Source organism: Panthera uncia, chromosome B1 (genome assembly GCF_023721935.1).
Source record: "Panthera uncia isolate 11264 chromosome B1, Puncia_PCG_1.0, whole genome shotgun sequence".
Taxonomy (NCBI): domain Eukaryota; kingdom Metazoa; phylum Chordata; class Mammalia; order Carnivora; family Felidae; genus Panthera; species Panthera uncia.
In genome coordinates, this window is record NC_064811.1 from 38320990 (window position 1) to 38347836 (window position 26847).

A 26847-nucleotide genomic window follows, 5' to 3' on the forward strand; every position below is an offset into this window, starting at 1 on the left:
AGAGAGAGAGAGAGAGAGAGAGAGAGAGAGAGAGAGAGAGAGAGAGAGGGGACTGACTGATTGATTTTAAGTAACCAGCTCACTTGTTTTTAGAGGCTGGCAAGTCCAAAATGTGCAGATCTGGCAGTCTGCAGATCCAGACAAGATCTGATGTTGCAGCTCAACTCTGAAGGCAGTCTAAAGACATATTTTCCTCTTCCTTGGGAACCTCAGTCCTTTTTCTCTTAAGGACTTAAATTGGTTAAATGAAGCCCACACACACCATGGAGAACAGTCTGCTTTTATCAAAGTCTAATGATTTAAATATTAATATTATCTATAAAATATCTTTCACGGTGACATTCAGACTGGTGTTTGATCAAGTATTTTGAATACCATGGCCTAGTCAAATTAACAAATTAACCATCACAATCTGTAACTGAAAACTCCAAAATACTAATGAAAACTATCAAAGAAGATCTAAAAAATGGAGAAGTATACTATGTACATGGATTGAAAGACTCAATATATAAAACTTAATATATATAAGTTCTACCAAAATTGATCTACAAAGTCAATGCAATCACAACCAAAATCACAGCAAGTATTTTTATGGATTTTGCCAAGTTAATACTAATTTACATATAAAGACAAAAAAATAGGCTAACCAAACATTCTTGAAGAAGAACAAGGTTAGAAGACTCACACTCCCCATTTCAAAACTTACTATAAAACTAAAGAAATTAGGACAGGGTGGTACTGGAAGAAAGACAGATACAGCCTAGAAGTAAACCCAGATGAATAGAGTCAATGGATTTTTGATAAAGGTGCAAAAGCAAATGAATAAAATCAGCATAGTCTTTTCAACAATTATTGCTGCAACAGCTGAACATTTTCTAAAAATGAACCTCAACATACAGCTCATACTTTATTCAAAACTTAATTCATAATAGATCATATAAGTGCAAAGTGTAAAAATAAAACTTCTAGAAAAAACATGTAAAAGAAAAAATCTTTTAAGACTTCAGGTTTGGTAATAAGTGTTTTTATATGACACTAAAAGCAAGATACAAAACAAGAAGAAAAAACTTGGTAATTAGGACTTAATTAAAGTCTTAAACTTGTTTTTACAAAGGATGTTGTTAATAAGATGAAAAAACCAGTTACAGACTAGAAGATGGTATTTGTGAATCAGGTAGCTAATTAACACTTGTAGGCAGAATATACTAAAACCTCTTAAAACTCAATAAAAATAAGGAAAAAAAACTCCTCAATACCAAAAATCTACAAAAAAAAAAAAAAAAAAAAAAGGAAGAAGTAGAAGAAGAAGAAGAAGGAACAGCAACAGCAGCAACAGATCTGAACAGATATTTCACCAACATCAATATACGGGTAGTATATCAGCACAGAAAAAAGTCTCAACATCCGTAGGCATTAGAAAAATATAAATTTAGAACACAGTAAGGTACTGCTATGTAACTGTTAGAATGGCTAAAATTAAATGAACAAATCTCGATAATAATCTGGTGAAAATATAAAACAATAGTAACTCTTACTAATTGAGGGTAAGAATTCAAAATGATGTAGCCACTTCAGAAAACAGTTTGGCATATTCTTAGAAAGTTAAACATATAGTTATCATTGACCCAGCAAGTGTCAGACTAAATAAACAAAATATCATTAAGGATATAAAATACTATATTAGTCAACCTTACTTAATTGACATTTATGGAACATTCCACCCAATCATTCAATGAGACAAATCATACATTGAACCATGTGAACTAGTCATAGTAAATTTAAAGGGCTCACATCACAAACATTATATTCTATGACTAAAACTAAACAATTTACTTAAAAATTACAGCAAAAAGATATTTGAAAATCAGTGATACGCTACGGGGTTAAACCAAAATCACAAGTTAAAAAAATGACATGTCAAAATTTTTCAGATATACCTAAAGCAGATTAGAGAAAAATTATAACTCATAAGGTATAAAATCAATAACCTAAGGTTGTATTTTAAGAAGTCAAAAATAATTGCTAATTCAGCCCAAAGTAACTGGATGCATAGAAATAAAAAAAAAAAAATCAGGGTAGGAATAAATAAAATAAAAAAATAAAAGACAAAATTAATGAAACCAAAGCTGATTAACTGAAAAAATCAGTAACATTACATTGTAAAACTTCCAACTAGACTGGCTAATGAAAAAGAAGACGCAAACTATTAATAACAGTAACATAAGTGAGGCAACACTATAAAAGTGTACAGATATTAAAAGAATAAGGAATATTAATAAGTTTATACTAATAAATTCAACAAGTTAGGTAAAATGGAAATATTTCCTAAGAAACACATATTACCAAAACTGATTCAAGAAGAGACAGTAAAACTAAGTAGCCACAGCTACATATACTAGAGAAGTTGCATTTCTAACTTAAAACCTTTCCACAAAGACTGCTCTAAGCCAAACTGCTTTACTGAAAATTTTACCAAACACATATGAAAGAAATAATACCAATTATGATTTTATTTTTTACACAGAAGATAGAATTAATCACAACTCATTCTTTGAGCCCCACATTACCTTGAAACCAAAACCACAGTAAGACCTTATTAGGGTAAAAAAATACATAAAAATCAACATTAAAATGCTAATAATATTTTAGTCAATTGAATCCAAAAATGTAGAGAAAGGAAAATAAATCATATGTAAATAGATATTACCTCAGAATGAGGAACTGGTTTTACATTTGGAAACCAACTAATGTAATGCACAGTAATAAGAACATAAAAAAGAAAAATAAAATTCATGTCAATAAATGAATAAACAGCCTTCATGAGCCTCAGAATCTGAGTATAAACTCTTCACATAAAATACCTGATTAACTGCTAAACTGCAGGATATAAGATGTCTGAGAGGCTACACAAAAGAGGAAGAAGGAAGAGGAGAGAAGAGGAGGAGGAGAGGGTAACAGCAGCTGGGAGCTGAAAAAAAATCTTACTAAAGTATCAGCTGTTGAATAGTGCAGGAGAAACAGATTTCACAGTTTGAGTCCAGACAAGTTAATTTATAAGGAGAAAAACAAAATCATCATTATCATCATAATCATCAATCGTCATCATCATCAAAAGCAAATACGAGTTTCTGAGTTGTTAAAGCGTATTACTTATGATGTCCACTTTTCCACTGAAAATTACTAAGCAAGCACAAAATAAAAATGAAAGCAGAAAAACTGTGATGCCTATTCATGAAATAATAAAATAGGACTCTGATTAGGTACCAATTCTGGATATACCAGGCAAAGAATTCAAAGAAGCTAGAAGTATGTTAAAAAAATTAAAGAGAGTTATTTAAAACTTAAAGGAAAACAGAGTTCAATGAAGGAACAGATAGGGAATCTCATCAGAGAAACAGAAATCATAACAAAGAATGAAACAGAAACTTTTGATCTGTGGGGGATGGGTTAAATAAATGATGAGTATTAAATGAGGGCACCTGTGATGAGCACTGGGCGTTGTATAGGAGTGGTGAATCACTAAATTCTACACCTAAAACTAATTATTACCCTATATGTTTACTAACTGGAATTTAAATAAAAACTTGGAAAGAAAAAAAAATTGTGGATCTGAAAAGTACAACCAAAATGTAAAATTTACTATATGGGATTAACATCAATTTTAAGATGAAAGAAAAAGAAATACAGAAATGTGAAAATAAAATTTGAAGAATAGAGAGAAAAAATACTGAATAAAAATGAATAAAAGCTCAAAGACTTGTGGGGTAACACCAAATGATTCAATGTACATGTCACAAGAGTCCCAGTAGTAGTAGTGAAAGAAAAAAATATTTCAAAAAATAAGGGCTGTACTGTTCCCAAATTTAGTACGAAGAAGAAAAAAAAAGAAAAACAGAAATATTAACTTACAGATCCAAGAAGTTTTACAAATATCAAGTAGGATAAACACAAAGAAAATCATACTCCTATACTTTATAGTCAACTTCTGAAAGCTACAGATAAAGAGAAATCTCTGGAATGGCATTACATAGATGTTAACAATGATTCAATAATGGATTTTATAACACAAACAGTGGAGGACAGAAGACAACAGCATGGCACAAAGTACAGGAGAAAAAAGCTCACCTAAAAATTAATCTATATCCAGTGACACTACTTTTCAAAATTGATACTTTTTAAAGTTTTTATTTAAATTCCAGTTAGTTAACATACAGTGTAATATCAGCTTCAGGTGTACATCACAGTGATTCAATACTTCCATACAACACCCAGTGCTCATCACAGCAGGTGCGCTCCTTAATCCCCATCATCTATTTTATTGACCACCCCCCCACATACCTCTTCTCTGGTAACCATCAGTTTGTTCTCCATAATTAAGACTCTGTTTCGGGGTGCCTGGGTAGCTCAGTCGGTTAAGCGTCCGACTTCTGCGGTTCGTGAGTTTGAGCCCCACGTCAGGCTCTGTGCTGACAGCTCAGAGCCTGGAGCCTGCTTCGGATTCCGTGTCTCCCTCTGTCTCTGCCCCTTCCCTGCTCATGTTCTATCTCTGTCTCAAAAATAAATAAAACATTTTAAAAAAATTTTTAAAAATTTTTGGTTTGCCTCTCTCTCAAGACTCTCTTTTTTTCCTCTATGCTTGTTTGTTTCATAAATTCCACAAATTTAATATGGAATGTGTCTTTCTCTCACTGACTTACTTCACTTTTGCATAATACTCTCTAGCTCCATCTATGTCACTATAAATGGCAAATTTTCATTTTTTATTGCTGAATAATATTCCATTGTATATATATATACCACTTCTTTATTCACCAATTGATGGACACTTGGACTGTTTCCATAATTTGGCTATTATAAATAATGCTGCTATAAGCATCAGGGTGCATGTATCCCTTTTAATTTGTATTTTTGTATTCTTTGGGTAAATACCTAGTGATATGACTCTGGATCATAGGGTAGTTCTATTTTTAATGTTTTGAAGAACCTCCATACTGTTTTCCACAGTGGCTACACCACTTTGCATTCCTACCTACAGTGCAATAGGGATACCTTTTCTCCACATCCTTGCCAACATCTGTTGTTTCTTCTGTTGTTTTTAGCCATTCTGACAAGTGTGAGGTGATATCTCATTATAGTTTTGATCTGTACATCCATGATGATGAGTGATGTTGGGCATCTTTTCAAGTGTCTGTTGGCCACATGTGTGTCTTCATTGGAAAAATGTCTATTCATGTCCTCTGCCCATTTTTAATAGGATTACTCATTTTTTGGGTGTTGAGTTATATACACTCCTTATTTTGGATACTAACCACTTATCAAAAATGTCATTTGCAAATATCTTCTCTCATTCCATAGGCTGCCTTTTAGTTTTGTTGACTTTTCCTTTGCTGTGCAGAACCTTTTAATTTGATGAAGTCCCAATAGTTTATTTTTGCTTTTGTTCCCCTTGCCTCAGGAAACATCTAGAAAGAAATTGCTACCACTGATGTGAAAGATATTACTGCCTGTGTTCTCCTCTAGGATTTTTATGGTTTCAGTTCTCACATTTAGGTCTTTAATCCATTTTGAATTTATTTTTATGTATGGTGTAAGAATATGGTTCATTTTCATCTTTTTGCATGTTGCTGTCCAGTTTTCACAACACCTTTTGTTGAAGTCACTGTCTTTTCCTCACTGGATATTCTTTCCTGCTTTGTCAAAGATCAACTGGCCATATAGTTGTGGGTTCATTTCTGGGTTTTCTATTCTCTTCTATTGATTTATGTGTCTATTTCTGTGCCAGTACCACAGATGACTGCGGTGATCTGATCACTACAGGTTTATAATATAAACCTGTCAGGTAAAGCCCAGAATTGTGATGCCTCCAGCTTTGCTTTGCGTTTTCAAGGCTGCATTGGCTATTTGGGGTCTTTTGTGGTTTTATACAAGTTTTAGGATTGTTGTTGTAGCTCTGTGAAAAAATGCTGTTGGTATTTTGATAATGACGGAATTAAATGTGTAGATTGCTTTGGGTAGTACAGACATTTTAACAATATTTAATCTTCCAATCCATGAGCATGGGAATATCTTTCCATTTTCTTGTTGTCTTCAATTTCTGTCATCAGTGTTTTACAGTTTTCAGAGCACAGGTCTTTCACCTCTTTGACTGGGCTTATTCTTAGGTATCTTATTGTTTTTGGTGCAATTTTAAATGGAGTTGATTCCTTGATTTCTCTTTCTGCTGCTTCATTATTGGTATATAGACATGCAACAAATTGTTGCACATTGATTTTGTATCCTGGGACTTTACTCGATTCATGTTTCAGTTCTAGGAGCTTTGTGGTGGGGTCTTTCAGGTTCTGTATATATAATATCATGCCACCTGCAAATAGTGAAAGTTTTACTTCTTCCTTATTGAAATGGATACCTTTTATTTATTTTTGTTGTCTGGCTGCTGTGGCTAAAACTTCCAGTACTATGTTAAATGAAAGTAACGATAGTGGACATCCACGTCTTTTTCCTGACTGGAAAGGAGAAGTTCTCTTTTTTTTCCCCACTAAGGATGATACTAGCTGTGGGTTTTTCATACACAGCCTTTATTATGTTGAGGTATGTTCCCTCTAAACCTACTTGTTGATAAGAGACTGTTAAAAACTGAGAACAAACTGAGGGTTGATGGGGGGTGGGAGGGAGGGGAGGGTGGGTGATGGGTATTGAGGAGGGCACCTTTTGGGATGACACCAACACCTTTGGGTGTTGTATGGAAACCAATTTGACAATAAACTTCATATATTGAAAAAAAATAAACCTACTTGTTGAGGGTTTTTATCATGAATGGATGTTGTACTTTGTCAAAGGACGTTGAAATACAATCTCTTTAAAAAAAATCAGTTGTTGGGGCGCCTGGGTGGCGCAGTCGGTTAAGCGTCCGACTTCAGCCAGGTCACGATCTCGCGGTCCGTGAGTTCGAGCCCCGCGTCAGGCTCTGGGCTGATGGCTCGGAGCCTGGAGCCTGTTTCCGATTCTGTGTCTCCCTCTCTCTCTGCCCCTCCCCCGTTCATGCTCTGTCTCTCTCTGTCCCAAAAATAAATAAAAAACGTTGAAAAAATTAAAAAAAAAAAAAATCAGTTGTTAGTTGCGGATACACACTAAAGGAGATGTTAAAGGAAGTCTGGAGGATTGAAGAGAAATGATACCAAATACTAACTCAGTTATATAGCAAGACATATGAACTGTACATATATGTATAATATATATATATATATATGTCTGTGTATGTATATATACATATGTATATGTGCCTGCATACTTATTTATGTGTACACACACACACACACACACACACACAATTTCTTCCTTTCTTTCAAAACATTTTGCTGATAAAAGAAGCCAAACACAAAAGGTACACATGGCATGATCCCATTTAGATGACATTTTACAAGAAACACAAGTAACCTTTGATGACAGAAAACAGATCACTACTTGTCTGAGTTTGGGACCAAAGGCAGAAATTGACTGAAAGGCACCAGGGACTTTTTGGGGTGATGTAAATTTTCTATATTTTGATTGTGGGGATGAGCACCCAAGTGTATTCATATCAAAACTCATCAAACTGTACACTTAACATGCATGCATTTTACTCTATATAAATTATACTTTGTGAAATTTAACACATAAGCAAAAAACTAATGAATTTCACAAAATGTAGAGAATTTCCATTTAATGAAGAATACCATAAGCAAAGTTAAAAGATTCAAGACTAGGTAGGAATGTTTGCGATGTTGCAATTAACGAAGTATTAATATGAGCGTACACAATGAACACCTGAAAATCAACATGGAAGAAAGGAAACCACAAAGGAAAGGTGGGCAAAGGTAGTATTTAAGAAAAAGAGGTTCATATTCACTACAAAAGTAACAAAAGTTAAAATTAGCAGTTTTCAAAATGACAAAAATCAGAAATTGGACAGTACCAAATATTAGAGTGTAAGGGTTTAAGCTGCCAGGTGTTGCTGCTAGGCTTATAAACTGATTCGGCCATTCCACAGAGCAATCAGTAAGTACTTAGTGAAATTATATGCGCATGGGACCTGCAAAATCCTCATCAGGTAATACTAAGTGTCAATCATAGAAGATAAAATAAGTAAAATGTGGCATATGCATGAGACAGAACTCAAGGCAACAGTGAGAATAAAATTAGACACACAGTAGAATTAATAAATCAAAATAAAAAAGTGTTGAGTAGCAAAACTATTAAACAGATGATTCAAAATGATTTACATAAACTAAAAACACATGAACACACACATACTCGGAGTAACACCATATAATTTGCAAATATATATTTAACTCCAAGTCTAATATGAGTATGAGTACAGAGGAATGCCAGTGGAGATAGGGAATCAAGAAAGGCAATTATAAAAACACAAGAGAGGTCTTACACAGATAGACATCAGAGAAGTATCATTAATTCTCCACACATAAAGGAAAAACATATTTATGTATGTTCACTCTTCTCAATACTTTTGTAATGGTATGTCCATATTCTTTTATCTGAGCTATTCTCCTTTCTCAAATGATAGCCTAAACTCTGAAGACAACAGCAGTGTTCTAAGCATGTGCGTCAGATTACTGTCTTCCTGCATATAAAAATGCATACAGCATTCCATGAGGAGTAACAAAGGATCATTTTTTTTTTTTTACTACTTTTTCTCCCTTTAAAGAGAATACAAATATTTTTCATGGTGTGTGTCATATCGCCAAGACTAATCTTGTTTTAAATTGAAAAATGTACGGGGCGCCTGGATGGCTCAGTCAGTTAAGCATCAGACTTCAGCTCAGGTCACGATCTCGTGGTCCGCGAGTTTGAGCCCCACGTCTGGCTCTGTGTGGACAACTCGGAGCCTGGAGCCTGCTTTGGATTCTGTGTCTCCCTCTCTCTCTCTGTCCCTCCCCTGCTCACACTCTGTTTCTCTCTCTCTCTCTCTCTCTCTCTTTCAAAAATAAACATTAAAAAAATTATTTTAATGAATAAATTGAAAAATGTATCAAGAACCATGATTCAGTTTAGTTGAACATTATAAAGTAATAGTCTCTCATTTCACAACCATCATTTGGTGATTGTAGAGTAAGTATATCTTATGTTGTCTATGAATAATCTACTTAAAAATCCATACAAGATCTATTTTCTACCTGAGCTGCAGCCACTTTATTCTTTTGCAAAAAATTCTGAGACCTTTATTTCCATATGCAAAACTTTCAGGTAAAATTCAATCAGTAATAGTTTTATGAAAGAATGTCACCATGAAGCTCTTTTTTGTAGTGAAGGACATAGAATAACTATAATAGCAATGTGTTATAAATGATACTCCATCCTTCAGAAGAGGAAGAAATTACAAAACAAGGAGACCAGAGAAGCTTTGTGGATGAAATAATATTAGAGCCAGACCTGAAGTTAGAGAAAATTCAGATATTCTAAGATGGAGAAGCAAGATGTTCCAAATAAAGAGAACAAAAGGAGGTGAGAAAACAAAGAGTATTTTACTTCACACAATCTATTATACCATACAGGGAAGACATATGAAATAAGACAGCAAAATTAAGTTAAAAGGCAGATCAAAGATAAAAAATTTGAACTTCATTACATGCAATTTGGGTAAAAGGTAATGGTGTATCAGAAACAAGTTAGGAGTATTAATCAGTTGCAAGCAAAGAGCCTGGAGAAGAAATGGCATGATATGACATGACATGACATGGGGAACTTGGTTAGAAAGTTAAAATAATTGTCCTATCAAGAGATAATGAGAGCCTGAAATAGAAAAGATGCTATGAAAACGGAGAGAAGAGGAACAATTTATGTACAGAAAATTTTCTAGAAATGGGAAGCAATTGGGTGAGATAAATAATCAAATGACTAATTTTTTTTTTTAGTCTCAGCGTCTTGTAGTATACTTTATTCATTGCTAGGATGAAGGAAGAGGAGGAAGATCAGGTATGAAATTATATATTATATATATCAGATATCTATATATCTATAACTACATATCTGTATATCTATATCTGTCCCTGATTCTGGTTAATATTCGGTCTTTAATCTAGGAAGAGCTCCCGAAATACTTACAAGGTCCCAAGTGATCTGAGTGATCTAATACAAAGCTCCTAAATCCCCTGGAATTTCCAGGTGATGGAAACCTCCATAAAAATCCCAAAAATACAGGGTTCAGAGACCTTCCAGGTTGGTCAACACAAAAGGGCTCGGAGGATGGCACAGCCCAACTTCACAGAGACAACACTCCTGGCACTTGGAACCCTTCCAGAGCTCACGCTACGCATCTCTTTATCTGGCCCTTCATTTATATTCTTTAAAATATGCTTCATAATAATAAATTGTCAGTAATAAGTAAACTGTTTTCCTGGGTTCTATCAGCCACTCTAGCAAATTATCAAACACAAGGATATCTGGGAACCTCTGATTTGTAGCCAAGTTGGACAGAAGTTGTGAGTAACCTGGGAACCTGTTATTGGCAATGGGCTTCTGAAGTTGCGGGACGGAGGCATCTTCTGGCACGAAGCTCTTAACCTGTGGGGTCTGCGCTAACTTTAGTAAGTGTTGAAATTAAACTGAATTGCAGGACCCAACGGTGATGTTGGAGAATTGGTTAGTGTGGGGAAAAACTTTACACATTTGTTGGGCAAAGCAGTAGTAGACAAGAAATGTTAGAGTTTTTTCCTTTCCAGACATCATGTTTAGCAGAATATAAGAAAATATATTCTAGACATAATGAGTTCGAAGTTCCAAGATACCTTTAAAGGGAAATGTTCAAAGGGCAATTGTATTAGTCAAGGCAATTATAGCTGTTGTACCATAAAAAACTCAACATTTAAGTGGCTTAACATGATAAATGTTTATTTCTTGCTCATGTAAAGCCTAGTAAGAGTGTAGAAGAGGGGAGGGAATCTGCTCCACAGAAATTTAGGAGGTTTGGCTGAAAATTTTCTACCATTCTTAACATATGGCTTCCACTTTCCTGTGAGCAGTGGTAGGCAAATTCTTAAAGTAGAAAGCATAATAGCAGACAACAATACAAAAGAGTAAATATAGGAGCAGTAGAATCAAACTGGAAGCTCCTAAAAATCATGTATTTTTTTAACTTCATTTATGAAATAAAGACTCAGAAGTAAGACCCAGAAACTCAGTGTCACTAAACCTAGTGGAAGGTTTTTAAGAAAGAAGAGGCAATAAAACGTATCAAACCACGAATCAGGCAAGGAAGATGAACACAGGGAAAAACTGATGGGAATGAATGACTTAGACTATTATGTCACTTTATAATCATGTGGACTTAATAGTTCTGAGAGAAGAAATGAAATGAAAAGGGATGAAAGAGTCAGTGAATGATGAGAAGCATCAGTCCGTGTAGATAATTCATTTTTTTTTATTTTATTTGAGTATAGTCATTAGTTTCAGGTGTACAACACAGTGATTCACCTTCTCTATACATTACACTATGCTCAGCACAAGTGCAGCTGCCATCTCTTACCATACATTGTTATTACTATATCACTGACAATATTTCATATGCTACACCTTTTATTCCCGTGATTTATTCATTCTACAGCTGGAAGCCTGTATCTCCCAATCCCCTTCACCCATTTGCCCATCCTGCGTCCTCTCCCCTTTGGCAACTATCAGTCTGTTCTCTGTATTTACAGGTCTGATTCTCCTTTTTGTTTGTTTATTCATTTTGTTTCTTTAGCTTCCACATGAGTGAAATCATATGGTATTTATCATTCTCAGTATGACTTATTTCACTTAGCATCATACCCAATAGGTCTACCCACGTTGTCACAAAGGGCACAATAACATCCTTTTTTATGGTTGTGTAATATTACAGTGTGTATACATACTTATAGATAACAACAACATAAGAAAAAAGGAGTGTGCAACAAGAATGCTGAATGATTTAATTTAAAAAAAATTTGACTGACAAAATCCTGGAGGAATAAAATCAAAATACAAGTAATCTGAGAAAAATAATGGCAGCTAATATCACAAACAATATGCCAGTGTCCAAATTCTTTGAAAAAAATCCCTCAAAAGAAAAATTGGCCAAGTATATAAACTGCTAACTTATAAAAATAGAAATACAAGCGGTTCTTAAACATGAAAAATTTCTTAACCATAATAAAACGAATAAAATTCATAAGTATATTGAAAAAAATTCTTCCCTAATAGATTGGTAAAGACTCAAAAATTTAATAAATCACTGTGTTAACGAGAATGGTATAAGGAAACGGGTGTTCTCACATATTGCTGGTGGCAATGTGTGTGACAGTGTAACTTAAATAGATGAAATGTGGAAACATCTATCAAAATTATAAACATACATATTTTTACCTTAAGTATACTTGCACACAGACACAACTGTACACAGAAGGTTACTTGTTGCAACATTGTTTATAATAGCAAAGTTAGCATATCAAATGTTCCTCTAGTTTAGTTTGTAGACATCCTATGATGAAAATAGGCTACTTTCCAAATAAGTAAATACCCAGTAACTGGTTTGAGATACACAGACACATCACACACACATTCACTCACACTAAGAAAGCAGACCTCTGGAAAGTGGAAGAATAGTTTGATACCTGCACTTTGGGATAGTAAGCATGGCTAGTGCTGTTAGTGATTGAGAAGAAGTAAAAAAAAAAAGGCTTTCACTGAAGAAGCTGACTGCCCAGGACATGGCTTCTTAAAATTCAGCTACTAAACCAGTACATTTATATCTAGGGCATAAACTTTATCAAATCTTTGAAAATGTGTGAGGTGTGAAAACCAAATATTTTGACTCTAAAGCACGAAAACGGCACAATTAAAATGAATTAATTAAGTAAATGTCTATATACTTTTTCATGTCAATTAGACAATAATTTAACTCACTTCACATTTAGGTACAACAATATTTAGTTGAGATACAAGTTCATTTTAACATGTTGACTTCACTTCAGGCCCGGGTTTCCAAAAGAAAGAGGACCTAAAGATCTTCACAATGATCTGGGACTTAGTTTAAGAAATGAAAAGGTCTTAGTTCAAGAAATGCAGATATTATTATTATTATTATTATTATTTTTAAATAATAAGGTGGAAACAATCCAAGTGTCCATCAGCAGTGAATAAACAAAATGCAATACATACATACAATGGAGTATTATTCGGTCACAAGAACATGGATGACCCTCAAAGACAGCATGCCAAGTGAAATAGGCGAGACACAAAAGAACAAATATTATAAGACTTTACTTACATGAAATATTTAGAATAGGCAAATTCGTAGCGACGCAAAGTAGATTAGAGATTACCAGGGTCTTAGTGGAGGGGAAAACGGGCAGTTAGTGCTTAAGGTGTACAGAGTTTCTCTTTTGAGTGATGAAAAAGGTTTGAAAAATAGTGGTGATGATTGCATAACACTGTGAATGTAATTAATGCCACCAAATCGTACACTTAAATATGGGATGTTTTAATATACATGCATATGTACACACATATTTAATATACATACACATATTTATGTATATTAAACACACATACATGTATATTTATATGCATATATTAAATACATATAAGTATGTATGTGTATATACATAAAACCACAATAAAAAATGTTTTAAAAAGAGTATACAGAAAGTGTTTTATAACTACTGACTGCCATTTTAAAGAATTAATTTGTATTTACCTAACTCACTTCTCTACTTGATTGTAAAACATCTTAAAATGCTTCTTCTGACAGTCTTACACATTTCAATTCTGAGAGAGTCCAATTAAGTTTTTGTTCTATTTCCTCCAGTTTTAGAACAGTTTTAACTAACAAAAATAACAGAAAATACATTTGGCTTGATACTAAAATAGATTTAATATTGCTGTAAATATTAACATATGTTAATTGCGCAGCACATGTTAATTTCACCAACATACTAACTTTACGAGTCTGTTATAGAAATGAAGTTATATAAAACATACGAGATTGTATAGGTGTATACCTCTAGCAGAGAATAAGTACTTAGTACTGCGTAGCAATATATAGAGAACATAAACTATAGATAGAACTCTGTTTAGATCTACATTAATTTTAAAAAGTAGTATGCAGAATCAAGATAAAGCTTTAAATACTTTATTTTAGACTATGTCAACTTCCTAAACCCTCTTTTACATTTTTTTTTTAAGAGAGAGGGAGTGAGCAGGGAAGGGAGAAGAAGGGGGAGGGAGGGAGGAATGGAGAGGCGGGGTAGAGAGAGAGAGAGAATGAATTCTAAGCAGGCTCTCCATTCAGCATGGAACCCAATGCAGGGGTCGATCCCATGATCCAGGGATCATGACCTGAGTCAAAATCAAGAGTCAGATGCTCAACTGACTGAGCCACCCAAGCGCCCTTCTTTTGTATTCTTTGTCCAGACTAATGGCTACTATAAGTGTTAATGTCTTCATTACAAACTCAACTACTGAAAATACTTTTAACAACTAAGATTTGAAACAGTCTTTTTTTTCAATAAAATCATAATTGGAACCTTCAGATAGCTAGAATATCGTGTATTCCATTAGTAACATAGCAGATCACACCCACAAAAGCTGATATTACAAAGTTCCATTACAAACAAATGCTTATACTTCTTCATCTTTATCCCTCTATACTACAGAATGAGAAATATGCTTCACAGAAGTTTCCAAATGCAAAGAAAGATCTGGCTATCACTGTATCAGAGGGAGAAGGTAAGGACAATATTAAAGAAAATTTTCAACAACAACAGAGCCACAAAAAACATTCAGCTGGACTTTTATCAAAGATACAATTAAATTAGAATGCTGTCATCTAGGCATTCTGTCTAACCAAGTTTTTCTATATGCAATTTAGGTATAGAAAATATCCACCCAATATTTTCCAAACATTCTATTTCCTAAGAATAGGAATTTCATTACCTTTTCAGTAATGCCCACTAAGGGTTATTTAGTTACCATTCTTTATTGATACTTGAAGGCAGCTGTGAGTTTAGTATTAGTAGTCAACCTTAATTAGTTAGAAAAAAATATGAAATTTTATAAATTGTTCCTGGCTTCCAATTAATAGTGTATTAATCTTCTCAGGCTGCTATAACAAAATGCCACTGACTGGGTGGCATAAACAATGGAAATTTATTTCTCACAGCTCTAGAGACTGCAAGTCCAAGATCAAACTGCTTGCAAATTTGGCTCCTGGTAAGAGCCCTCTCCCTGGCTTGCAGTGTGTCCTAACTCCTTGTGTCCTCACATAGAGTTCTGGTCTCTTCCTCTCCTTATACTAATTATACTTACAATTCTTCTACTTCTTAAATGTTTATTTATCTTGAGAGACAGAGAGAGAGAGAGAGTGAGCGAGAGCAAACAGGGGAGGGGCAGAGAGAGAGGGAAAGAGAACCCCAAGCAGGCTCCGCACTGTCAGCTCAGAAACTGATGTGAGGCTAGATCTCAGAAACCATGAGATCATGACTTCAGCCTGAAATCAAGAGTCTGACGCTTAACCAACTGGGCCACCCAGGTGCACCAATAATTCTTATACTTCTGATGCTAATCCCATTATGAAGGTTCCTTCCACTCTCATGGCCTCATCTAAACTTTACCTCCCCAAACCTCCATCTTCTAATACCTTCACATTAGAAGTTGGGGTTGCAACAACTGAATTTGGGGGAAAACAGTCCATAGCACATACTTTGCAATTGTATCTAATTTGAAGTCAACACAGAACCTTAAACATATTTCTGAAGTATCATTTCATTACAAAAAGTGTCACTCTGCATCATTTTCTTGAATATTTTAGAATGTCCACATAAACTAGTGTGCATCAGACTCACGTAGGGGAGCATGTGTAACATAAAAATAAGATCCAGCCCAAACATGCAAGTGTAAGATATAAATTAATGAAACAATTACCCTTTTTTATAGATGAAAACTGTTAGCAGGAAAAAAAAAAAACAAAAAAACAAAAAAACAATCTCTTCCTGTATTGATAATCTAAGGAGGATACTGGAAAGCTAAAACAAAAAAACTCCTTAAATCCAACTCCTTTGCAAATTCGTAAGTAATTCTTGATTATTATAGTCCCCTGATCTCTTGTGGAAATGTAATGCAATCTTCCATTCATATTCATTAAATATTAATGGCCCACTATAATCATACATTTGTTTATAAAAATCAGGAGTACATAATTTTGGAACAGGATTCATCATCAGGATGAGATGAGGCTCTTAGAAAAGTAATGACAAATATCCATGAAGGGATTTTTGTAACATTTCTGCTTTACGTGTTCTTATACTATCTCATGTTGTTTGTTGCCACAATTCAGAAACACCAAAGAGCAAGGTAGGATTTAAAAAAGGACAATAAAAATAATGAACTATAAAACAGATTTACAAACGAATAAAGAAAAAATCAGAACTATTACACTTCAAAAGACTGAGGCTGAAAACCTGAAATAACTGTAAACAAAGAAGACATGGACAAGGTGAGCATGAGTATTTACTGAATCCTAGATGCCTAGAACATAAATTTAGGAAACAATATATTCTTTGAAAATATACTACTGTTTCTGAGATGAAGCAAGCAGCATCCCCACCATAAACAAAATAGTTTCAAGAAACATTCAGGTGAATTTATATGTTCTAGATAAGCATCAAATTTTGAAGGAGAATCAAAAGGTGTTTAGGTTCATCCCTATTCTATAGCACTTGAAATCATGCCAAATACTTATGTGGCCTCAGAGGCAACACTTTCAAAGTAAAAACAACAACAAAAAAACATCATGAATAAATTACTTATATGTCTTACACTGAAAATAATTTAGAACATCTGTAATATTTTAGGTGATCTATTTCATATATCAGATATATAAAATGCATACAGATAGATATAGACATAGACATGGATATGGATATGGATATGGGTATATATCTATTTCAGAAAACCACTGTCAAATTTCATTAGCTGAGGTAGTTATTATTCCTTATTAGATGAAGAGTACAGATGGAGCATGGTCACGGAAGCCAAAATACTTGTTATCTATGTTAGTTGTTCTTTGTTTTTTCAGAAAGACTGGACTTGTGTCACTGAAACGTATTTAATTCTCTATCAGACCCTGTGGTCATGCATCAAAGCACAATGTGGTCCATTAATCCTGGGTAGAGTAAAATTATGGAGTATTTTGTGATGGCACAAACATGTCTAGATGCCTTACTGGTATTTATAGCTTCTCTCAAGTGTGTGGGAGACTGGAGAGGGTCAGTCCTTATTATTTAAACCTGGATCATTGGCAGCATTCCTCTCATTCATCTTCTAGGAAAATCCTGTGTGTCACAGTTAGAAGAAATGATAATGTACTCAAATATCTTTCTGTAGCTTATCCTAAGACATGAGAATTCTAAATGGCATTTGGATTTGGCTCAATCCCAGACATTTTATTCCACATTGATTTTCCCTTTCCTGCAGCTTTTTTTCATTTCAAAATCTGCACCAAAAAAAAAAACAAAAACAACAACCCTCAAGATCAAACCCTGAAATCAATGCCAATGTCCCTGGACTTTCTTTTTTGACTCAGGTTCTTGAGCACTTCTTTTTCGAAACATCTACTGATTATAATTTTTATGCTTTATTTTAAGACCATTTTCTCATTTTAACTCCTTTGAATCTCTGTGATTTTATAAATAGTGCCCTTATTATGGTCTGCTTCTGGCTTTCCTCACAGAATTTGCCGAGAGTCCCAGAGTAGAACAGACTATTTTTGTGTTCTCTTGAGGAGGCCTGTTCCCTGGCCCTCCCTTATTGTGAGTTTGTTCCAGGCTGTCGGCTGTCTGATGTTTTGATGTCTCTCTCCATTAACTAACTCTTGCCTTTGAGCTTCAGTTTCTTGTTTACTGCCTTCCTTGTTACAGCTCTTGGCTTACTGCTTCAGTCTGTGTGTCAATAGAATCCTTGGCAGCTTCCTGTGTCATTTCTTGCCTCTCCTTCTCCACAGATTGCTTTTCACCAATTTGATTTTCCAAAGATAGCCTGTCAACAGTTCAAAGTGTGGATTCTGTCTGTGGTCTCTTAGACTGTGTTCATTTTAATTATTAGTATGAGGCAGCAAGGCTGACACATAAAAGTAAGTGACCACCTATACTGTGTCACTGAAAAGGCACAAGGATTAAGTCCTGTCCAGGGTGCATAAATCCCAGATGACAGATTCATTTCTCCAATTTCCAAAACTTTAATATTCTCAGGAGAACTTTAGCAAATTTCAAATACTCTTTTCTGTCTACCCTTAGGATTTTCTATATAAACTACTATGGCGCTTACCATATTATATATTCTATCTTATACTGTATTATATATTGTAACTAATTTTGCTTCTGTGCCCCCAATAAGACTGTAAGCCATCTGCATAGGAATAGTATTCCAATCCTCAGTATTTCGGGTAGCACATGGTGACAGGTCTAACTACACAATTGTGGAGCTGATAAACATGAAATATAGGTGGAAAGGTGAGAAAATTCCAATGTATTTACTTTTTTTTTTCTTTTCGTAAACTTTATACTCAACGTGAAGCTCGAACTCACAACCAGCATATGAAGAGTCACATGCTCTACTGACTGAGCCAGCCAGGTGTCCCTAAAGGCTCTATGCATTTATTTTAACTGCAGTGCTAATAAGTACCAGTTAGAGAACTGAGTCAGTGGCTACAACAGAAAATCTAAATAACAATGGCTGACGCAGCATGGTGGATTTTTCTCATGCAATGAGAATTCTATAGGAAGCACATTACTGGTATAGTTTTGGAAGTTCAAGGATGCCATGTCTAAAAATATCAATAATACTCCTGGTCTTAAGGTTACAAGGTGGCTGCTCCACTTCCTGTCATCATGTGTATCTTCCGTGAATGAGAAAGAAAGAATGGGCCAGAAGGGGGACAAAGCAACATCTGTATCAAGAAAGCAAAACCTTTCCAGATTATATCATCAGATTTTTGGTTATATTTCACTAGACAGGATTACAGGAGATTGTTCCTCAAAACACCAAAAAGGATGAGAAGAGGGGGGGGCTTGTATTTTTTTTTTTTTCTTCTTTTTTGCCTTTGTTTGCCTGCAATACTGGAACTCCGTAAGTAAGAGAGAGAGGAGAAAAAATATTGAGTAAGTCACAGGAAACCTCTGTCAGAGGGGTATTGATGAGTATATGGGTGCCAGGAGAGAGTCAATGTAAATAAAAGAGAGAGCACATGAAATCAACTGATGGCTGCTTCTCCATCCTGTCCAGTAATGGAGGACAGGAGTCAAGCATTTTGATTTAGAAGCTTTAAAGCCCTACTGAGGCATAAGTTTCAAGGGAGTCCTAATATAATGTCTTTCTATTTTTCATTCAGCTCTTCATGGGCTTCATAAATAAAGTTTTCCTGGGGTGCCTGGGTGGCTCAGTTGGTTAAGCGTCCGACTTCAGCTCAGGTAATGATCTCACAGTCTGTGAGTTTGAGCCCCGCATCAGGCTCTGCGCTGACAGCTCAGAGCCTCGAGCCTGCTTCAGATTCTGTGTCTCCCTCTCTCTCTGCCCCTTCCCCGCTCATGCTCTGTCTCTCTCTGTCTCAAAAATAAATAAAAACATTAAATAATAAATAAATAAATAAATAAATAAATAAATAAAGTTTTCCTGAGCACCTTCTATTTATCTGGCACTGTGATACATTGAGTAAAATTATGTAATAATTGTCTTCAAGCTGCCAACTTTATTTAATTAAACTTTATTTAATGAACTTTTCAGTATCAGTAGTGAGCACAGGGTCATGCAGTGGTCCACTGAAGAGGCACTTAACTCAAAATGGATCTGTGCTTGTGGAGTAGGAGTTTAGTCAGAGAAGAACTGCTACAGAAGGAGAAAGTGAAGCTCGCCAATTGACGTGCAGGAGGGACTGCTGGCATAGAGTATTAGTGCATAAAGGCCCAGGAAGGCAAGACAAGTAAAAAGTATTCTGGGATTTGCAATTATTTTTTTAGTGGTGCAAAGCACAGAATTCAAAGGGTGAGGACAATGGTAGTGAGAGAAATTAGAAGAGAGGTATGCAAGAAACGAGGGATGTTTTTACACAATGAGACACTAAACCATTTTAAGCTGATACTAGTTTCATGCTTTAGGAAAGTTATCCTGATTCTACTGAAGACAGTTTACTGGAAACAGATAATACTGGAAAGAGGGAATTCAGTTAAAGGACTATTCTAATTGTTCAAGTGAAAAATATGAAAGCCCATCTCAAAACAATGCCAGAGGAATTGGGGAAAAAAAAGGATACTGATTCTAAAGACATTAAACAAGTCAAAGTCAAAAACACATTCACCAAATGCTGTGTGTGCATGTGTTCATGGCAAGGGGTGGAGGGCAGGCAGGAAAAACAAGTATAGAGGTAGGGCAGAAATGAGGGTAGAAAAATAACACAACTTCCATTTCTTCACTCATTCACTAATTCAATAATGATGACTGAGCCAATTTTCCTAAAGATAGCATATGTTTGGGCTAAGACATAATAATAATATAAACACCTGTTCATATTAATGTCTATACATCTGACACAAGCACAACTTGAGACCACCTCACCAAGAAAACAGTCATTCAGCCACTGAGAAACCTGACAATGTGTTCTTGAATCATGGATAAACAGCCTACTTTCTAAAGTAAATCTCAAAGGCTAAGGGAATAATATAAAACACCAGATATTATTAAACAAAACACAGTCTTGATCAATACCATGTTTCCATAGTGAGTTACTCAGGAGCCTTCAAAACAACTTATTACGGAAATGAGACTCTTATGCTTTGGCTTTCTCTCTCACTCTAACGTCCTTTTTTTTTTTTTCCTTCCCCTCCCCTATGGGTTTCTGTTAAGTTTCTCAGGATCCACATAAGAGTGAAAACATATGGTATCTGTCTTTCTCTGTATGGCTTATTTCACTAAGAGACTCTTAAAAACTGAGAACAAACTGAGGGTTGATGGGGGGTGGGAGGGAGGGGAGGGTAGGTGATGGGTATTGAAGAGGGCATCTTTTGGGATGAGCACTGAGTGTTGTATGGAAACTAATTTGACAATAAATTTCATATATTAAAAAATAATAAAAAAATAAAGTTAAAAAAAAGGAAATAAGAAACTTATTAAACTGGCCTCTGTAGCAATTAAAAATAAAATCCGTTATCTAAAATATCAGGTAAAAACTATTAAACCATAAGGAAAATGATGCAGGCTTCACAAAGCCAATCCATACCTAAATAGAATAGCAAGGCACATAGGAATAGATTACAGTTCCAGGTCCAGAGAAAACCAACACAAGTGGTGCGTTGGAAGCATGCAACAGTTTCTAAAATTAGCATTCCATTATCCTGCCTTTATATTATGCATTAAAGGTGCCTTAAGGTTCACTAACCCAATAGGCCTTGTCACTGCTGTTACCAGCTCAACCATGCTAGTAACAGGGAATCTCTTAATGCATTCTCTGGTTTGAAAAAAAAAATGTATAGAAGAATGAATAATGCCCAAAGTAATTCTGGCTTCCAGACAAGAAGAGCATCCATATTAAAGAATCCATCTCTTGTTTTTCAAAAGATTTCTCTCCTCTGCGTTTATGCCTTGGGAGACTATTTGACCTTAAGGACAATGAAATCAACAAATTAACAGAAATGAGTGTGATTAAAACAAATGCATAGCATAGTGGTTGTAAGCTCACTTTTAAGTCAAAAAGATCTGAATTAGAATTTCCTAGCCTAAGTTTCATTAATAATATAGACATAATAGCAACTAGTTCACAGGATTACTGTGAGAAATAAATGCTTACGAGGCACCCAGTCCCGTATCTGGCATAAATAAGTCTTAAATAGATATCAACATAAAAGATGGATTAACGGCATCTTGGGAAGTAGTGATTTGCATTTCTCTTTTACAGGAGATGAGACTGAGGCTCTGAGAGGGTCAGTGACTTGTCCAAGGTCACGATGCTAGTAAATATCAGAACAAAGATTCAAGTACAGATCAACTGTGGTATACAGCAGATTGCTCTGATTTTTTTTATTCTACATTTTAGAAGATATCCTTTCAAAAAGCCAGGACTTAACATAAATACGGTGCTGAGGTTATGGCTTCAGAATTAAATCAAAGAGGGAAAAGGAACATACAGAATAAAATAAGAGCAAAAGCAGTCTACTGCAAAAAGCTCGTACTACAGCCCTGGACATGATCAAGTTTAGAACACAGAACCTGTGAGAAATGGTTAAAACAATCAAGATAATTTAGTCTGGAGAAGAGACAATAAGAGAAAATATAACTGCAACTATCAAATTTACAGAAATGTAATTTAAAAGATTATACACACTTTCAGTTTGCAAGGATGGTTTAACTATTCCCAAAAGACTAAAAATTAAATGTAACAAAAAAATGAGTTTTTTGTGGTCAATTTTGAGTAAGAGTTTGTGCTGGTGGGAGTGATTTCAAGGGATAGATGAGAGCTCTATATATGATTCATGGATGAAATACTATGTTTATATTTGCAAGTTCTGTAGCTATTGGGGAGCTGTTGAATTTTAAGGGAATATTAAAACCTAGATTATCTTTCACATGATTTACATTTCAAAAACAAAATATATGTCTGAATTTTCATGTTTAAGTATTAAAATACCCATGAGTTTACCAAAAAGAAACTGCTCATAGCAATTTTCCACTTAACAAAGTTATTACCAGCAAAGAATTTGATTAGTATGTAAAAATTTATCTCACTATATAATTTCACACTTACTAAATGATATATTACTTGTCATTATTTTGAGATGAAGAAGTTTAGGGACTAGATATTTCCAAATTCTACTTTCAAACTGACCACTGACTCCAGATATAACCATAAATTAGGGCAAGAAAAAAATCAAATGCATATTTCTAGACAGTTACACACCATACTGACCAAATCAACCTAGCTAGTATAAAAAAAGGACCAGCACCATCTAATAGCGAACAGAGTTTTAAAAAATAATGTATAAATTTCTCATGAATCTATAATTACATAACCACACCAGGGGGCGCTCTTAACACTGAAATGACGGATGACATATTTTAAAACACATGGTGGTCTCAGTTGGCCAAAATGAGATTTTTTTCTAGGCATGTAGTACTTGCAACAAGTGCTTATCTCTTGAAAATGTTTTCTGGCAACACACACTTTTTTTTTTTTTTACATCCAAAATGTTTGTGTTGTTAAGACTATCAAGTTAGTCTACCAAGAAAAACATTTTCTGCTGATACGAAACATCTTATTTTGGAAACATTTGTCTAGTTAGACTGGCATCTGTCTCTTATTCTTTCTGTGGTTATGCAGGTTCTCAATAGTCAACAAACTGCTTAAGAGTTCATAAAACTTTAAAAATGGTTTCACTGCCCACTTTATTTTTTACAAAATCCCCATCTAGTTTCCCCCTTCCCACCACAAAAAAAGAGGTCATCTAAAATTGACATACAGCGAAATTCTAATCTGGGCAGCATGGGACTTTTCCATATTTTCTCATTACCTGGTAAGAACGTTGAAGCCCAGACACTCTTCTCAGGAAGTTCAAGATTCAGACTCCTAAAAATACAATTAGAAAATCAGTGTGAGGCTTCAAGAAAATAGAAAAAGGCAAAAAGTAAGTTTGGGCTATTTTACCCAGAGAAAATCACCATTTACTACTCTATCAATAGTAAACATTTTTACACAAATGACATCTGATTAAATAAGCTTTAAGACACAACTTAAAGTTGAATCACAAAGTTTGTGAAAGAAAGAGGACATAGCTACCGGTCTTCCAATGTAGTAGAGAGAGTTGTAAACTTTTCTCAACCCATGTAGTTGAGATCACCCCCTTTTTTTACCAGCTGCCTCCCTGACTCATCATCTACCTGTGCCTAAACTGGAAGAGTTCTGGCCAAGGCTAACAGAGTATGAATGAAGAGAAGGTTGTTACCACAAATGCTGAGTTCAAGGAAACATGAATGGACCTATCTACTGTTTGCACCCTACATGAAATTCATCAGAATTCTAATATTTCAAATCCTATTGACAATACCAAATTTTTCATTCTAGAAAAAAAGTAAGGATTTAAAGTAAAAATATACCTGGAGACAAAAGATAAATTTATTTACTACTTTGGATCAAAGTATATGTGAATGATGGGAAGTCCTACCTACCCAGAAGTAGATTTTAATATAATTTTTGAGTATATGGAGGGGATGGAAGAAAAAAAACAACACAGGACTGGGGTGTCTGGGTGACTCACTAGGTTAAGCATCTGACTTCAGCCCAGGTCATAATTTCACAAGTTCATGGGTTTGAGCCCCACACTGGGCTCTCTGCTGTCAGTACAGAGCCCACTTTGGATCCTCTGTCCACCCTCTCTCTGCCTGCCCCCTCTGGAAAACAAACAAACATTAGAAAAATTAAAAAAAAAAAAAAAAAGGAACACAGGACGAAAAGAGATCAGGCTATGAAGGAAAGAACCCTCCAGAAAGAAGTACGTTTGGAGTCGGGTGACCACTTTTACCTACGTTACTCCCTCTTGATCTTTGGAGTGAAAGAAACAATTACTGTTGACCAAGACAAAGGAAGCCTTGTTTGGTAAGAGGGAACATATGACACGAACCAATCTGGCATATGGTAAAGCCACATGATTTTCCATCAACAGCAAAGTTAAAAAGCAGTGGTATTTGGGGTTCCATGTGGTCCATCCTGTTAGAAGCGGGCCCTTAGTTACTAGAAAATGAAGGGTTTATTCCCCACTAAACTGGAATGGTTGTCAGAGAGCCACCAAGTGACCTATAGTTTGAATAAGGTTCTAGTGCCACCTGAAGATAACGATAATAGCCAAAAAATGACAAATTTGTAAAACAGTTTGATGAAACAGCTGGTGGGTATGAGAGAATGGAAACAGTTAAGGATGTCACAGAGCTTTTTTTATCTAAGCAAATGAAAGGATAGAGCTGCCATTTAGTGGGACCGGGAAACAATAAGAAAAGCAGTTACTAGAGGAAATAATTATTTTGACTTTGGATATGTAAATTTTTATATGTCTGTCAGACAGACTCATGAGGAGCAATATAAGGTAAGCAGTTAACCAAATCAGTGTAGAGTTTAGAGGAGACCAAGCTCTCAACTATAAACCAGGGTGTTTTTTTTTCACTCACTGACAATATCTAAAGCCATGATATATAAAAGGAAGTGTGTACAGACAGAGGAAAGAAAGGACAGAGACAGAGACTAGCCAGGAACGTGGTAGACTCAAGTGGCTCCATCATCCGTGCCTCTTGGTGGTCATGCCCTTGTATGATTTTCATTCCTTAGAATGTGGACAGGACCTCTAACTTGTTTCTAACTCGATGTATGTGACAGGGTGTATATGAATTATACTGTGTGATTACATTGTCACATTATGTAAGATTATAGCAGATTTTCCCTCTGCTAGCTTACTTTTATGAAGCAAACAGCCACGCTGAGGAACCACTTGGCAAAGAAACGAGTGTGGCCTATAAAAACTGAGGGAAGCCTCTAGCTGGCATCTCGTAAGGTCTCCAGCCTCCAGCCAACAAGAAAATGAAGCCCTCACTGTCGCAGTCTCAAGGAAGTAAATTCTGCCAACAATTTGAGTAAACTTGGAAATAAATCCTTCTCTAGTCAAGCATTCAGATGCTACCTCAAGCACCAGATGACACTTTGACTGTAGTCTTGCAGAAGACCTAGTTAGGGTGTGCTCAGACTTCTCACCCAAAGAAACAGAGATAATGTGTGTGGTTTTAAACCACTAATTTTGTGGTGATTTCTTATACACCAAGAGCAAAGTAATGCAAGCCCTGAGTTACTACAACATTTAGAGGTGAGGAGATATGAAAGAGCCAGGGAAAAAAGGCCAAATAAAAGAGGCCAGTGAGGTAGGAGGAAAACCAACAGAAAAGCGTTTCTTCAAGAGGCTTATCCCCAGCTTCCTCAGAGAAATCTGAGACAAAGAGCAATGGGACAGGTGAGTCTGCTGTCCTATTGGAGGCTCACAGGTAATCGCCATTGAAAGGGACACAAGAAGCCAGGTGCTACTTGGCTCTAGCCTCTTTCTGAGGAGAAAATGGTAAAACGCACTACCAAATAAATGAAATGAAATTCAGTCTTAACAGGCTCCCCAGAAGACCCAATTAGTGCCAGGGTTGTGCTACTCTGCTGCTTGTAAGACTTTGAAAGTTGGTATTTCAAAACTGGCTAACACTTAATACCAATCAATGTCAGCTCATTTTAATTACTAAGTAGCTCACATAACCTATTTTTAAACTTTGCATTGTTATTAGACATGCTTAGATTGGCTTGTAATTTATTTTTTCAATCAATACAACCAAATCTAATGAGCATGTATTATGCGCAAGGCCCTGAATTAACAGCTATAGTCAGTGAAATGAGATGCCCTCCTGCTTTTGTACACGTATGGTTTGCACACTCCTACTAAGTATAGAGCACTGGCACACAGTGTGTAAGTTGCATGCACATTCCTACTACGTATAGAGCACTGACACATAGTTTAATTTGTATGCACACCCCTACTATGGATAGAGCACTGGCACACACTATAATTCACAGGCACACTCCTACTACGTACAGAGCAGTGGCACACAATCAAAGGCTATGATGTGCCCTAATATGATTAGTATTCAGCTTTTATCTATATTTATCTATAGTTAGCATTCCATTTTCTATAATGCTTTGAAAGCAATTTCTCCTCTATTTATTAATTCAGTGAAGATGTATTGAGCACTTACTAAAGTACACAAAGGGGCAAACTGGAT

At 35.3% G+C, this 26847-nt stretch overlaps 1 protein-coding gene across 11 annotated transcripts in view; it reads right to left on the reverse strand.

The window, feature by feature from the left end:
- LOC125922726 (cytochrome c oxidase subunit 7B2, mitochondrial) overlaps window positions 1-26847 on the reverse strand; it is a 159283-nt gene that overhangs the window by 77071 nt on the left and 55365 nt on the right. For all 11 annotated transcript variants that reach the window (XM_049630465.1, XM_049630468.1, XM_049630467.1 and 8 more), the window contains one exon: window positions 23562-23617. The gene's annotated coding sequence lies outside the window, so the exon portion shown is untranslated. The remainder of the gene's footprint in view (window positions 1-23561; window positions 23618-26847) is intronic.